At 45.3% G+C, this 16,649-nt stretch overlaps 1 protein-coding gene across 1 annotated transcript in view; it reads right to left on the reverse strand.

Moving 5' to 3' along the window:
• LOC142312323 (uncharacterized) overlaps positions 1-16,649 on the reverse strand; it is a 33,608-nt gene that overhangs the window by 16,107 nt on the left and 852 nt on the right. The window lies entirely within an intron of this gene.

Raw genomic sequence — 16,649 nt, forward strand, 5'->3', positions numbered from 1 at the left:
TGTGTGCGGATTGCTAAGTTCCTCACAGCATCCTGAAACATTTTATTTTTTGGTTCCAGAGTGAGAAATCTCAGAAGATCAAGTATAACTTGGTCAAATTTTCCTAATTTCTCCAAGGCTTGACTGCGCCTGAACAAAACCTTCAGGTCACCGCCGTCCACCTCAATAGGTTTTGATGCATCTTATTCTGCCTTTGTGTAATCCCCCTAGCTTCAGGTAGCAGGCGGAGCGCTTCCCGTGTAGTACGGCTTCATCCTTCTTATCTGTGGACAGCGTCAGCGCTTTCGTGTAACGTGACAGTGCTGTTTCATAATCTCCAGATTTGAAGCGCATGTTACCATATTCTCTGAGGTTTTCTGAATTCACTTTCTTGCCTACACTCTCCTGTGACACTCGCCACTGCAACAACTGTCCGGACCTTACAGGAATGTTATCCCTTCCTCATCCTCCTCCGCTTTCACTGGGATCCTAACCTCCTCCTGCAGACTATTCAAAGTCTACTCAAACATGTAGATGAAGAAGCGCCAATAAGCAAACTGAAATAGAGGGAGTAGAGCCACAGCATGCACACTACACTGTATCGCCTGCTACAAATAATAAAGTTCAGGCCAACAGCAAACTTGACTAGTGCTGTCGCCAAATATAGTATAATATAATGATAGCAGTTAGAGGTGAGGCAGACCCTAAGGTCACAGTGGCTACACCCACACTGACACTGCTATTGATAAGTAGAGGCCTAGCAACAGCACGCTTAGCCAGTGCTGTTACTAGAGTAGTAAGGGGAGGATAGTGGTTATCAGTCCACTTTACAGGTGCTGACACCAACCACAAACATTAGGTAGTTGATTATTAGAAAGATCAGATTAGAAGACCCTCTCACCGCAATGCAAGTAAAGACTGGGCGTCATCCGGCATCGTCCTTTTATCAGTTAAGCCCCGCCTCCTCAGCTCATGCTCCAATCAGCACAACAGACGTCACACAGGTGGGCAATGGCCACATCATGCTCAAATCAGTGTAGCGGATGTCACAAGGCAGGCTACAGCCAATCCGGAGATGACACATCACGCACATACCCGCTTTCCACACCCGCGGCTGTACTACCGCTTGCAATACTGCAGAGGATTGAGCAGACACTAAGAACGATGCCGAGGAGGAGCTGTGCTCGCAGGGGAAGCCTCAGGCAAAGGGGAGACAACAGTCAAAGGAGAGCCAGTGGGCACCCTGACTCTGAACCGACAAGACGGCTATACATTGGAGGCAGCCTCAACAGTTTGTAGCCATTTCAAAACTGTCAAGGAGGGTGCAGAGGGCCTTGATCTGTGCCCACTCTGCAAACGTGATTTTCCCCACATCCGTACTGTGTTGTTCAAGGTTATACCTCAAGGAGTACTGCAGCAGGCCTTGCTGCTGCTGGCAGTCGCTGCAACATGTGCAGAGTGGAATTCCACCATGTCGGCACATCACATATCAACTGATTAAACGGTAGGCTGAAACTCCTTTGTATCGTTGCCAGTCATTTAGCCGCAGGGTGTGAACGGCGGAAGTGAGCACACACCGCCCGTGCCTTTTGAAGCAGCGCATCCAGCCCAGGATACTGGGTTAGAAATTTCTGTACAACTAGGTTCAGAACATGAGTCATGCAAGGTACATGTGTGATGTTACCCAGGTGTATGGCCGCTAAGAGGTTTGTACCATTGTAGCACATGCGCTCCAGGTTCAGTTGAGACAGCCACTGATTAAACTCGGCCCAGATAGCAGTCCACAACTCTGCAGCTGTCTGACTGCCTTAAAAAAAATATAAATCTTTATTTTTTATATAGCGCTAACATATTACGCAGCGCTTTACATACATAAAGAACTCTGTCTCCATTGGGGCACAGTCCCTATCAGTATGTCTTTGGAGTGTAGGAGGAAACCAGAGTACCCGGAAGAAACCAAGCAAACACGGGGAGAACATACAAACTCCTTGCAGATAGTGTTCTTGATGGGATTTGAACCGAGGACCCCAGTGCTGCAAGACTGCAGTGCTAACCACCAAGCCACCATGCTGCCCTGCCTTCTCTGATGCAGATTAATTTCAGCACTGCCTGATTGCGTTGAACCCTGGCTGAGCTGTATGGTGGTGTGGAGGGGATTCTCTCTGCACTCTTGGAATGTGTGTTACATTAAGGGAGATGTTGATTGAAGGCTTTAGAGGAGGTGGAGGAACCAGAAGAGGAAGCGGTAGATCCAGAACTTTGGCCCACAAGCCCTGGGGATTTCAACACTTGGGAAGTAGCCCTTTCCCCCGCAGCCACTAGAGTAACCCAGTGGCCAGTTAGCGAGATGTAACGCCACTGCCCATGCTTGCTCCTCCAGGTGTTAGTGGTGAAATGCACCCTGGGAGACAAGAGTTTTCCAAGGAAAAGGTTATCTTGGCTGTAACTTGATGGTGTAGAACAGGCACAGTTTTTTTAAAACGTAATGGCGACTGGGCAACTGGTACTGGGGGATTGTAATGGCCATGAAGTTTCGGAAACCGTCTGTATCCACCAGCCGGAAAGGCAGCATTTCCGTGGCCAACAGTTTTGCTATGGTTAAGTTCAAGCACTTTGCTTTCTCATGTATGGGAAGAAATGGTCTTTTAAGTGATCAAAACTGCATGACCGAGGGCTGGCTGCTGTGCGGAGAGAGGGTGGAGGAAGGTGTGCATGACCGACTGGTGGAGTGTGCAGGAGGGGTAGATGTATTACTGGATTGAGAACCATGGGTGTGCTCGATGTCACAAATGGATCTAAAACAGCATGCATGGTCACTTCCGTAACACCTGATGGTCCCTCACTCACCCCCACTGTGGTGGGTACACAAGAGGATGTTCTGCGGTCAGAGACCTGTGTTATAATACTTTCACCGGTGATGCAGGAGGAGAAAGAAGAGGCAGACGAGGTTGATTTAGGGGCCGATGGCGGACTAGGCCCATTAGTCCGCATTTTAGCGCAGTGAAATTCCCACAGTAATGCATGTTGGTTAAACATGTGCCTGTTCATTCCTGTAGCAGTCAAATCCTTACAATTTCTGCCTCTACTCAGTCGTTGTTTACAACGCAGGCAGATAACGAAAGTTGGGTCATTTTTGCGGTCTCTAAAAAGGCCCAGGCTATGCATACCTTCCTGCGAACTGCAGATCCGCAACCATTGCTGGCCAAAGCTAGAGTTATGGAGGATGGAGTGCTTCTCATGGTTTCATCACTACATGTTTGTGCGGGAATCGCCACTGTAACATCCTCAACTTCCTCCTCCTCCTCCTGAATCATCTGCCGAGTTACTCAGCTGCGAGCCTGTGGGTTGAGAATAAGTGGGATCTCAACTTTGTCATCATGCTCTATGTTGTCCCCCTCTTCCTGACCTGACATCACAGCACAGTGTGCGTCTCAGGTATCTGAGTCTAATCATCACCTCCATGCACGGGGCTTATCATCAGTTGACAAGGGTCGGGATTCTGCTGGGACCCTACTTTGTCCGAGCCAGGATCCAACTCACAAAGATTTTGGGCATTGGTGCAGATGATTTCCTCCTCAAGAGTCTGTGAATCGTTTCAGCGGACGTGTGATGCCTATGGGGTAGAATGTGTGAACAGTTCTGCAGACTCAACCACGTGTGGCTCCCCACAGTCAGTTTGCCGGTTGGAGGTTTGAGATTTGTTACGCGGGCGCAAATAAGTGTAACTGAGGTGGCACCACTGAGGAATGAACTGTGTGTGATGTGCAGGTGGAGGAAGAGGAGGAGAGGCTATTTGATACAGTGCTTAAAACGCACTCTACCACCTGATGTTGATGAGCTTCATTTCGAAGTTCAATCGATGTATGGCTGGCAAACAAATCTAGTGTAGTAGGCTGTCAACTAACGTAAGTTGTTCTCATTTCTCTTGTGACAGACTGAGCCGGTGTTTGCTCACTAGACCTGTCACTAACAGAATTTTCCACACCTACAAAACGCCGCTTATTCCTCTTTCTACAACAACCTCGTCCTGATTTACCACTCATGGTTAATGTACCCTTCCCCTTTTAAACAGATGTTTCACAACCCTACACCCACACCTGTCAGACACCTGACACAAAAGATAAATTATTTAATTGCTACAAGTTAGCAGAGAACGGCTTTACGTTGTTCAATAGCAATTTCTCAGGAGGCACCACTACCAATTTCTATAAATTTATTTCAGTGCGTAATTTACAGCAGACCCACTATTTAGATACTGCACTAAAAACTTTATTAGGGCCACCAATAATACGTGGTTATACCCAGAGAGCTGTTTTTTTTAATTATCTAAAGGTAATTTAAATTGTCAGGATGCAGTGTGTAGATACTGCAATAACAATACCTATTAATGTGTTGGTCTGTGTAATTTGGAGCAGGCACCAACACCTATTTGGATGCCTCACTGGCAACTGTTTTTTCACACACTACAAGTACCTGTAATCCCTATTTCTATAATTTAATGTTCGGATTTGTGGCACAACACCTCTGTCTACAGTACACGTCCCTATTCTAAAGTATCGCTGGCCTATCAAGCTCAACTGCCTAGCATTAAACCCCTAATCTCACTGTCTACCAGCAGCACTTTCCCTGATGAACAACATTCACAAAATGGAGCACACGTAAAATGGCTGCTATTTATATGCACTCTGACATGTGACTTAGCAAGCCAATCACAGAAGCCCTCCTATCTCCATCTTGAGAATGTTTGCTACACCGGGAATGGCTGCAGGAACATCCGCAAATAAAGTTAAGGAAAAAAAAACCCAAAACATGGCTCCTCACGTCCCAATGTAGAGTCCCCGCCCCTCCACTGATTTTAAACATCAATACATCAAATAGTACCACAATCATATCGAAGACCAGAAAGTGCTATTAAAAAAGCATTTCATAAAACGCTGCCAGCGATAAGGGGCGTAAATCAAATATTACTGAATTTCGGGGGCAGGGCTTGTGTTTGCTGAGCACGAACGAACAAGCTCAGGTTTGTACCGAACCTGAGTTTGGCAAGCCTTTATCGAAGAGGTTCATCATCTCTACTGGTGACCAAATAGTTCACATTCCAACAGTAAACCACAGAGCAATGACCGCTGATCAATTATATCAATGATGGCAGGCCACCGAGATCGGCTCTGTCTTCCAATTCAGTGTTAAATTCTGCATCTTCCTAGGTTCATGTCTCAGAGTGTCGGTCACCACTATTTTGTAGTAAGACCCTCAGTGGAGAATCATAAATGAGCCTGTCAGTCAGTACTATTAGGGGGGGTCTGTCCGGCACAATCCCTCACAGCCACATGCATTTTAGAGCAGAACGGAGCAGTGTGATTATGTATGAAGAAGCTCTGACTTTGTAGGAAAGATAAAACTTGAATTGCAAATTAACTTGTAAAGTGGTTTTCTCGAGCTGACAAAATAGAAGGGTAAAGTGAGAATGTGATAAATAATTGAAATAAACATTTTTTTGTCTGTTGAATCCATTACCACTTCAGGCCTACCACTTTAGAGATCTTCTCTGGTCTTACCCTACTCGGCTGCTGTGATGATGAGCCCAATATCACACATGACCGTTGCATTACATATACTATGAGGACAGTGATGGGCTGCAGCGCTCACATGTTGTATGTGGCACATAATGGCTGCAGTCAAGTACAGAAAGGCTGAAGATAAGCACCGAAGCAGCAGGGGCTGTGGCTGGCGAGTAATGCTTCTCTTATCTATTTTTTCACTTAATCACATACTTCATGTTCCTTTAATTTTTGGTAAATAGTATGCCCATTTTTATTCAGAAAAAGGAAAAAAAAAAACCTGTGTCTCATGGTTATTTACATATGTAAATTAATTGCCTCTGATAGAAGACTTGTGTGTTTGTTCATTTATTTTAATGGTTGTCAGTATTTGTATAACATTTGAGTGGTGTGATGTGCTCACCTGTGTCAGGTATTAAATTGTATTGAGCACGTCAGCCTAGAGGCGGACCCGTGGAAGCACCGATCAGCACGAAACGGCTGTGGTCCAACTCAGTGCTCTTGTTTGCTCCCTCTCCCCCTGTTTCCACGAATACACTGTGGTTGAGAAAGGAAGTCTCTCTCTTGCCCTGTCTTAACTACAGGAGTGTCAATGAAATCACTATCAAGAATAAATGTCAGCTGCCCCTCATTTCAGAATTGTTGATCATCTCAGAGGCTCCAGGATCTTGACAAAACTCGATCTTCAAGAAGCATATAACCTGATGTGCTTACGCAATGGGGACAAATGGAAGACTGCTTTAACCCTATTACGACTGCCTTACGTATTAAAAGGACAGCAAAAAAGGGTACTTATTTTGATCTGCCGTTTTAAAATGGCAGTCAGAAAAAGGTAAATAGCGCCCCCCAGCGTTGCAAAATCTCCGGGGCTTCAGCTACCGGGGATAGCTGAGACCCTGGAGATCATGATTCGGGCCGGTTTTTCCAGTCCCCAGTCATGTGATCACCGGTATACACCGTATACCGATGATCACGTTATAGTAAATGACAGCACCGGTAATAAATGATTTATCTCCCACCTGGCATGATCAAACATGTCAGAGAGTGTCAGATGCGAGATAAATCTCCTCCCCAGTCCCCCCAGTCCCCCAGTGTCGCCAAAGTGCCCCCCCCCGACCCCATACCCGCTCCCAAAAATCCAAGATGGCGGCGCGCACATTAGCGCGCCGGCCGCATTTACACTCTTCCTCTGATTTCTGTCGCATGTGCCATGACACATGCGACAGAAAACTCCTGCCCAGGTCCTGCCAGGTCACCCCCTATACCCCACCCCCCGTGGTGTTCCCTGTACCTTTTACAGCCTTCATCCCCCACGATTCCTCCTCCTTCATAATAAACACTGGTCACATGTGCAGAACAGCTGATAGCTCAGCTTCCTGCTTTCAGAAACGCTGGCTGGCTGCTCGCACTCTGCTGCAGTGATTCAGGGAGAGTAGGTGCAGATTCTTTGCACCCACTCTCCTCAAAAGGAGGGTCTGCACTCCTAGAAAATGGGGGATACGTTCCCTGAGCATGCCCCCCATATTCTAGAAGGTCCAGAATCGTCGTGGGACTTCCAAAATGGATTACAGAGGACCCGATTTTTTTTTTCTTTTCAATAAATTGGTGAAAGAGGGAATGTTATGGGGAGTGTTTTTTTTCAAATAAAGTTTTTTTTTGTCAATATTTTTTTATTACTGTCAATTAGTTAAGTCTGGTATCAGATAGACACCATGACGTCACTAACTGCTGGGCTTGATGCCAGGTGACATTACACATGTGGTATCAACCCCATTTATTACCCCATTTGCCACCGCACCAGGGCAACGGGATGAGATCTAATAGATGCGCCACTTCTGGGGCGGCTGCGGCCTGCTATTTTTAGGCTGGGAAGAATCCAATAACCATCCCACCCTGAGAATACCAGACCTCAGCTGTCAGCTTCACCTTGGCTGGTGATCTAATTTGGGGGGACCCCATGTTTGTTTGTTTTTTTAAAATTATTTATTTATAAATAATAAAAAAAAAAAACAGCTTGGGGAGCCCTTCAAATTGATCACCAAACAAGGTGAAGCTGTCAGCTGTGGTTTGCAGGCTACAGCTCTCTGCTTTACTCTAGCTGGCTATCAGAAATAGGGGGGACCCCAAGTTGTTTATTTTAATTTTTTATTTTTTTGGGCTAAATACAAGACTAAGCACCCTTTAGTGCCACGATGAAATGCACTAAAAGGTGCCAGCTTAGAATATGCAGGGTGGTGGGACGTTATATATATGTTTGACATCTATCCATGCATCCATTGTAGCATTTTAGGCTGTGTGCCCACAATCCGGGTTTGCAGCGTTTTGAGCGCAAAGTGTTTTCTCTGCATCCATAGCGCTGCATTGTGCAGTAGAAGCACAGTGGAAGGATTTTTAGAAATCCCATACCCACTGTGCTTCTTTTCTCCTCAGCATAAACCGACCTGTAGTGCAGCTTCCTCAGCATGTCAATTTATGTTGCGGAGACGAGAGTGCTCTCTGCAGGTAGAATAGAACTAAAGTCCACAGCAACCTGAACCCAAATCATGGGCATGGGCAGCTGCGTTCTCCCGTGGACAACACTCACATCTCTGCAGGAAGGCTGATACTGTGCACTCGAGCCGTGTCGCTGGATCATGGCCACATAGCCTAAAGGTGAGAAATTTGTTGCTACAGCAACATTTTTGTGAAGTACCTGTGGATTCAAAATGCTCACTGTATGCCTGAATAAAATCCTTGAGGGGTCCAGTTTCCAAAATGGGGTCACTTGTAGGGAGTATCTGCTGTATAGGTACCCAAAGGGCCCTGCAAATGTGACATGGTGCGCGCAATTTACTTCAACTTTTCCAAAATTCAAATGGTGCTCCTTCCATTCCAAGCCCTCCTATTTATCCGAACAGAGGTTTTTGGCCACATGTGGGGTATTCCTGCGCTCATACGAAATTGGATAACAACCTGCGGGGTCCACTTTTTTGTGGTTGCCTTTTGAAAAAGTGAGAAATTTGATGCTAAAGCAACATTTTTGTGAAAAAAATGAAAATTTTCAATATGGCGACCTAAGCTTATCAAATTCTGTGAAGTACTCGTGGATTCAAAATGCTCACTATACACCTAGATAAAAGCGTTGAGGCGTCTTGTTTCCAGAATAGGGTCACTTGTGGGGGACCTCCACTGTTTAGGCACTTTAGGGGCTTTCTAAATGCGACATAGCGTCCGCTAATGATTACAGCCAATTGTGCAGTCAAATGGCACTTTTTCCCTTCCGAGCCCTGCTGTGCACCCAAACAGTTGATTTCCACCACATATAAGATATCAAAAAACTCAGGAGAAATTGCACAATAAATTTCATGGTGATTTTTTTCCTGTTACCTTTGTGAAAAAAAAGCTATCTGGTTGAAGTAACAATTTTGTGGTAAAATTGTTTTTTTTATTTTCATGGCTGAACGTTATAAACGTCTGTGAAGCACCTGGGGATTCAGGGTACTCGCCAAACATCTAGATAAATTCCTTGAGGGGCCTCAGGGGCCCTCCAAATGCGACATGGTGCCCGCAATCTTTTTCAGCAAAATTTTCTTTCCAAAATTCAAATATTGCTCGTTCCATTCCAAGCCCTCCCATTTGTCCAAACAAAAGGTTTCAGACCACATGTGAGGTATCACTGCGCTCATAAGAAAGTGGGTAACAAACTTTGTGGTCAAATTTTTGGAATTACCTCTTGAAAAAGTGAGAAAATTGATGCTAAAGCAACATTTTTGAGAAAATAATTATAAATATATAATAAATATTCAATATGACAACATAACGTTAGCAAAATCTGTGAAGTACCTGTGGGTCCAAAATTCTCACTATACCCCTAGATAGAAGCCTTGAGAGGAGGTCTAGTTTTCAAAATGGCATCACTTGTGAGGGGTTTCTGCTGTTTAGTGGACCTGTAAATGCAATATGGTGCCCGCTATCTATTTCAGCCAAATTTGCTTTCCAAAATTCAAATATTGCTCCTTCTGTTCCGAGCCCTCACATTTGTCCAAGCAAAGATTTCTGACCACATGTGGGGTGTCGGCGCGTTCATAAGAAAGTGGGTAACAAGTTTTGGGGTCCATTTTGTTGTGTTATTTCTTGTAAAATTGAATACATTTGGGGTAGAGCAACATTTTTAGGTAACATTTTATTTTTTGCTTTTTTCATTCCACATTGCTTTAGTTCCTGTGAAGCATCTGAAGGGTTAATAAACTTCTTGGATTTGGTTTTGATTAGTTTGAGGGGTGCAGTTTTTAGAATGGTGTCAATTTGGGGTATTTTCTGTCACTTAGGCCTCTCAAAGTCACCTCAAATGTGATGTGGTCCCTAAAAAAATGGTTTTGTAAATTTTGATGTAAAAATGAGAAATTGCTGATAAACTTCCTAACAAAAAAAGAATTTGTTTCCAAAACTGTGCTGATGTAAAGTAAACATGTGGGAAATGTTATTTATTAACTATTTTGTGTCACAGAACTCTCTGGTTTAACGGTATAAAAATTAAAACGTTAAAAATTGATAAATTTTAAGAAAATTGTCAAAATTCTATTTTTTTCATAAACGCAAAAACTATTGTCCAAAATTTGGTACTAACATGAAGTCCAATATGTAACGAAAAAACAATCTCAGAATCACTCGGATCCGTTGAAGCGTTCCAGAGCTATAACCTCATTAAGTGACACTGGTCAGAATTGCAAAATTTGGTCTGATCATTAAGGTGAAAATTAGCTCCGTCACTAAGGGGTTAAACACCAGGAACGGTCATTGTGAGTATTGAGTAATGCTATTTGTGCTCAGCAATGTCCCTGTGGTTTTCCAAGAATTTGTAAATTACATTTTCTGTGATCTTATCTACTCCTGTGGTGGTATACCTTGACGACATCCTGGTGTTCTCCCCTGATCTCCCCTCACACAGGAAGAAAGTCAGCCAGGTCCTGTAGAGGCTTAGGGAGAAATGTCTATGCCAAGTTTGAGAAGCACGTGTTCTAGCATACTTCCCTTCCTGGATTACATAATCTCTGATTCTGGACTGAGGATGGATCCTGAGAAGGTGACTGTGATTCTTAAGGGTGCTTTACACATCACTAACAATATATCGTTGGGGTTGCGTCGTTAGTGACGCACATCCGGCGCCGTTAGCGACATCGCAGCGTTTGACACCAAGGAGCGACGATCAACGATCGCAAAATCGTTCAAAATCGATGATCGTTGACACGTCGCTCCTTTCCTTAACGTCGTAGCTGCTGCAGGTACGATGTTGTTCGTCGTTCCTGCGGCAGCACACATCGCTATGTGTGACACCGCAGGAACTACGAACATCTCCTTACCTGCGTCCACCGGCAATGAGGAAGTAAGGAGGTGGGCGGGATGTTACGTCCCACTCATCTCCGCCCCTCCGCTTCTATTGGACAGCTGTCGTGTGACGTCGCTGTGACGCCGCACGAACCGCCCCCTTAGAAAGGAGGCGGTTTGTCGGCCAGAGCGACGTCGCAGGGAAGGTAAGTCCGTGTGATGGGTGTAAGCGATGTTGTGCGCCACGGGCAGCGATTTGCTCGTGTCACACAACTGACGGGGGCGGGTACGCTCGCTAGCGATATCGGTACCGATATCGCAGCATGTAAAGTACCCTTTAGTGGCCCCGTCCTGACGGTGTGAAGGCTATCCAACAGTTTCTGGGTTTTGCTAATTACTACCGTCAATTTTATACCACATTTTTTATGCCAAACGACCACGATTTCTGTCTGAAGGCGTGGACTCCGAAGGTTGAGATCGCCTTTATCTCCCTGAAGCAGGCATGCATAGACCTAAGGCTAATAAACAGTTCTTTTTGGAAGTGGATGTTTCTCTGTGGCAGGGGCAGTCCTTATGCACAAATCATCTACCTGGAGAATGGTAACCTGCAGTTTCTTTTCCATGGCCTTCTCTTCACCAGATCGCAACTATTCGATTGGAGACCGAGTGTTGTTGACGATTTAAGATGGCTTTGGAGGAGTGTCGATATGTACAAGAAGGGGCTGTCCATCCAGTTGTTATATTCCCCAATTAAGAACATATGCTGAATCCATGCCAAACTAGGTGGTCGTTATTATTTGCTCGTTTTGACTTCATCCTCCATTTTCAGCCAGTGGACAAGAACATCTAAGCGGATGTGCCTTACAGGTCCTTTTTGTCAACTGACCAAGACGAGGAACCTCAACATATCATTGAGCACTCCAGGACACTTAATGTGACACAGGTAAATTTATCTTGTGTTCCTCCCAGAAAGACCTTTGTCGCAGAGGTTGAAAGGAGGCTAGTTCTATAATGCGGTCACTCGTTTAGGTTGGCTGGTCATAAGAAGATCGCTCTTCTAATCTCATGGCATTATTGGTGCCCATCGCTGCACAAAGACATCGAGGACTTAAGGCTCTGTTACACGCAGCAACATCGCTAACGAGATATCGCTGGGGTCACAGAATTGTGACGCACATCCGGCCTCGTTAGCGACGTCGTTGCGTGTGACACGAGTGACCGCTAACGATCCCAAATACTCACAAAATCGTTGATTGTTGACACGTCGTTCATTTTCCAAATATCGTTGCTCGTTCTGGACGCAGGTTGTTCGTCGTTCCTGAGGCAGCAGACATCGCTACGTGTGACACCCCTGGAACGACGAACAACAGCGTTCCTGCGTCCTCCGGCAACGTGGTGGGAGTGACGTTCATGTGGCTGCTCTCCGCCCCTCCGCTTCTATAGGTGGCCTGCTGTGTGACAGCGCTGTGACACCGCACGAACTGCCCCCTTAAAAAAGATCACACCACGGCCCCCCCGAAGAAGCTAACGAAACGTGTGAGTCGGGGCATGTTTTTCAACTGGCATTCATACCACAATGGGTAAGTGGTTACTGCCTGGGTTTAACTGTGTATTAGATCTGGGGCACTCATATTCTCTGTGAAATGACTAGTTGATGCACATTATGGCCCCAATCTTTGGCAGTACTCAGGTCCATCTTTTTATTCATGTATCCACTTGGAAGCACAAAATTCTTTGATGCAATCTCCATACAATTTTATGTTTTTTGATGGCTGTATATCAGCATATGTGATTATTTTGCGATGCGCTAAATATATACAGATCTGGACCTGAAATTTAACCCTCATGGTTGTTTGGTTGGACCTTAGTGTTTAACCATTAGGACCCCCTGTTTGTAAAACCTGTTGTGCTATGAATATGTAAATTATTTGATATGACCTATTGCTTGCTATAAAAATATGCAATAATAAAAAAATATATATTTTTGCAAGTAACTAGTTTATGACTCATTTTTTTGATAAAGTGGACTATGATTCCCAGTTTTTCCTCTTGTTTAGTGATATGATAGTGCACTGGGTTTAGTCCTATAATAGTTGGCAATGGTCCTCTATTCTGCGTTTCCTTGTTGTATTTATGTACCCCTTAAAAAAAGAGGTTGTTCGCCAGCCACAGCGACGTCATTAGGAATGTAATTTCGTGTGACGTGTACCTGCGATATTGTTCGCTACGGGCAGCGATTTGCCTGTGACACACGCACGACGGGGGCGGGTGCGATCGCTAGCGACAAAGCGGCCTTTGGTCTTTGACTGTCCATCTCGTGCTCGAAATAAGACTCCAAAGCAGCTTTCGTCAGGTCAGTTACTACCACTTCCTGTGCCGTCTGCTACCTGGTAGCACATTGCGATGGACTTCATCACAAACCTATCAGTTTTTCTAAAATGGCCCACTTTACGCCCTTGTCTGGTTTTCCATCTGCTCCAGTACTCGTTGAGAAGTTCATTCAGCATATTTGCAGCCTGCACGGTCTACCACTCCACAGCGTATCAGACAGAGGAGTCCAGTTTACTTCCCAGTTCTGGAGGGCTACCTGCAAGTTGATGAATGTGTCCTGGGACTTCTCTACTGCCTACCATCCTCAATTCAACAGTCAAGTGGAGTGGGTCAACAAAGTCCTGACCAGCTTCCTGTGGCACTTTGTCAATTCTCACCACAGGGACTCGGTCAAGCTTTTGCCTTGGCCAAAGTTGTCGTACAACAACCATTTGAGTGAAGCGTCAGTTAATTGCCTGTTTTCATTGTGTATGGTCATCAGCCCAACATGCCTTTTTCTGTGGGCACTACTTTGTGCATCCCTGTGGCCAAGCTAGCTAAAAGTTTCTCCAAAATCTGGAAAAACACGTGAGCCACACTGGTGAAATCGACCAAAAGGATGAAGAGGCATGTAGATATGAGATATCAGGACCCACCTATGGCTCTCATCAAGATATATTCGTCTCAAAGTGCCATCCTACAAGCTGGATCCCCACTATATTCGACCTTTCGATGTTCTTAAATGAAAGCAGTCTCCTACAAGTTGAAGCTTCTGGCCTCGTTACGTATACCAAATTCCTTTTCATGAGTGTGTCACGGCCTGATGGGATTTTGAGAGGAGATCAGAAGTTCACAGCGTATTATTGATCACAGATCCTCTTTAGTGCCCGCTTGTTGTTTACCACGAGGTGGAGTGCATTTAATGTCATCCGATACTGGAGGGGTTAAAGTGCATTTCCATCCTTCAGGGATTTAAAAGGTAGTTGTAATCTCATCTGCGGCCACTCCATTCTCCTATAAATATCTGCTCCTCACTCCTCTCTATGCTGGCTATAGCACATTCCTATGCTGTCCATCTTGAAGGAGCTTGGCTCTGCAGAGATGTGGAGTTGTTACTGTTGCAGCTGCGAAGTTCCTGCTGAAGAAACCTTGAGAGCTTTTTGTTGTGTCTTTCCCCACCTGTTTGCCTTACCTACCCATGGTTGTCTTATTGCAGTGGCGAGACTAGCCAGACTACTGCATGGAAGAGTGGGCAAAGATCGCTAATTGTAGATATGCCGTGAGATGGGCTCTGGTCCAAAAAGACTGGATGCTGTCATACATTCATAGGTTATTTCAACAAAATATTAGTTTATGCCTTTGCAACCACATTATTTTAGCTTTTTATTTTTCTATTCAAACAGATTTCAGTTTGTTTCACCAAGTATTTCTAGATATTATGGGCGACATTACAAGTGGAAGAAGTTCTGAAATTATTTATCTTGGTAGGATTTCTTACATGATAAAAACCTGGCATTTTATCAGGGGTGTGTAGACTTTATATATCCACTTTATATATCTATTTTTATGAAACGTGTTCATTTTGCGATAGTTTGTACCTTTTCCATGATAATTTCATATCAGGATATGGAAACTCAAAATGCATCATATGTGACGTATTCATCCACCGTAAACTGCACATTCCCCGAGTCTAGAATGTACGGGAAACCTCTTACACCTTATTTTTAGGATAATAAGTTTTGTTCCTTCTTTTAAAGGCCCCGTCACACACAGTGATAAATCTCTGGCAGATCTGTGGTTGCAGTGAAATCATGGACATATTGTTTCATTTGTACACAGCCACAAACCTGGCACCGATTGTCCACAATTTCACTGCAACCACAGATCTGCCGCAGATTTATCTCTGCGTGTGACAGGGCCTTTAGGCTGTGTGCGCACGTTGCGTCAAGACCAGTGCGGAAAAGAACGCACCCTCTGGCAGACGTGACGCTGCATGTTGACAAAAAGAATGCATACAAAACGCATGTATTTTGGAAGCATTTTACATGCATTTTGAATGCATTTTTGTCAGTGCGTTCCCCCGGCAATTCTGCACTGCTACATGCCCGCTGACAGAGACAGAGTTGGGCGATGAGAATGAACTCGGATGAACTGCACCCGACTTCATTGTCATCCCGCGGGTCTGTCTCTGTGTGCTTTCATGAACTCAGATGAACCTCTGAGGTCAGTGCCAGGACACAGGAGTCCGCAGCAGTGACGTCATAGCTTCACCCGATTTCAATGACATTGCGCGTCTCTCTCTGTGTGGCAGCTGAATTTGCAGTCACACGTGAAGGACTCATCTGTGTTCGCAAATCCCCTGAGTGACTGCAGTGAGCCACGCGATCAGCTGTGCATTCACTCAGGTTACTCGCGGCCACAGCTGCAGTCCTCCACCTGAGAGCGGTGGCCGCGGGTAACCTCAGTGACAGCACAGCTCATCGCGCGACTCACTTCAGTTGCTGCATGGAGCTCACAAGAGCGGCGGTGTTCTACTGCCGCTCCTGTCAGCTTCTGATGTAGCAGAGCTGGAAGCGTCATGGGACCTTGCGTGGATTATGTCGTACCTGGTGGTGTTTTTGAGGGATTAATAAAGTGGTGAAAGAGGGTGTGTTTTTGTCTTTCATTACAAATAAAGGATTTTTTGGATGTGTGTTTATTTTCTTTAACTTACAGGTTAATCATGGAAGGTATCTTGGGGAGACGCCTGCCATGATTAACCTAGGACTTAGTGGCAGCTATGGGCTGCTGCCATTAACTCCTTATTACCTCGATTGCCACCACACCAGGGCAATTCGGGATGAGCCGGGTAGAGTCGCGGGACTGTCGCATCTAATGGATGCGGCAATTCCGGGCGGCTGCTGGCTGAAATTTTTAGGCTGGAGGGCTCCCCATAACGTGGAGCTCGTCATCATGAGAATAACAGCCTTCAGCCGTGTGGCTTTACCACGGCTGGTATCCAAATTGGGGGGGGGACTGCACGTCGTGTTTTTTTTTAATTATTTATATATTTTTTTACTACTTGATATAGACACGCCCACCGGCGGCTGTGATTGGTTGCAGTGAGACAGCTGTCACTCAGCGTGAGGGAGTGTCTGACTGAAACCAATCATAGGCGCCGTGTCGGAGGAAGCAGTGAATACTAGATGGATTAATGAGCGGCCGGCATTTTCAAAAGACGAGAAGCCGCCACAGTGTGAACGCCGTGTAGCACCACGCCGGTGATCGTGGATCGGTGAGTATGAGATAGGGGGTGGGAGGGAGAGACCGACATGGACAGAGAGAGAGATAGAGACAGAGACAGAGAGAGAGACCGAAAGACCTGCGTTTATTATGTCAAAAACACATGCAGATCGCTAGTAAAAAGCAAGGGAAACGCATTCTTTCTAGAAAAATATGCATTTTGACATTTCACATTGACTTCAATGCTATTAAAACGCTGCCAAAATGGCAAAA

The sequence above is a fragment of the Anomaloglossus baeobatrachus genome, chromosome 5 (genome assembly GCF_048569485.1).
Source record: "Anomaloglossus baeobatrachus isolate aAnoBae1 chromosome 5, aAnoBae1.hap1, whole genome shotgun sequence".
Lineage (NCBI taxonomy): Eukaryota > Metazoa > Chordata > Amphibia > Anura > Aromobatidae > Anomaloglossus > Anomaloglossus baeobatrachus.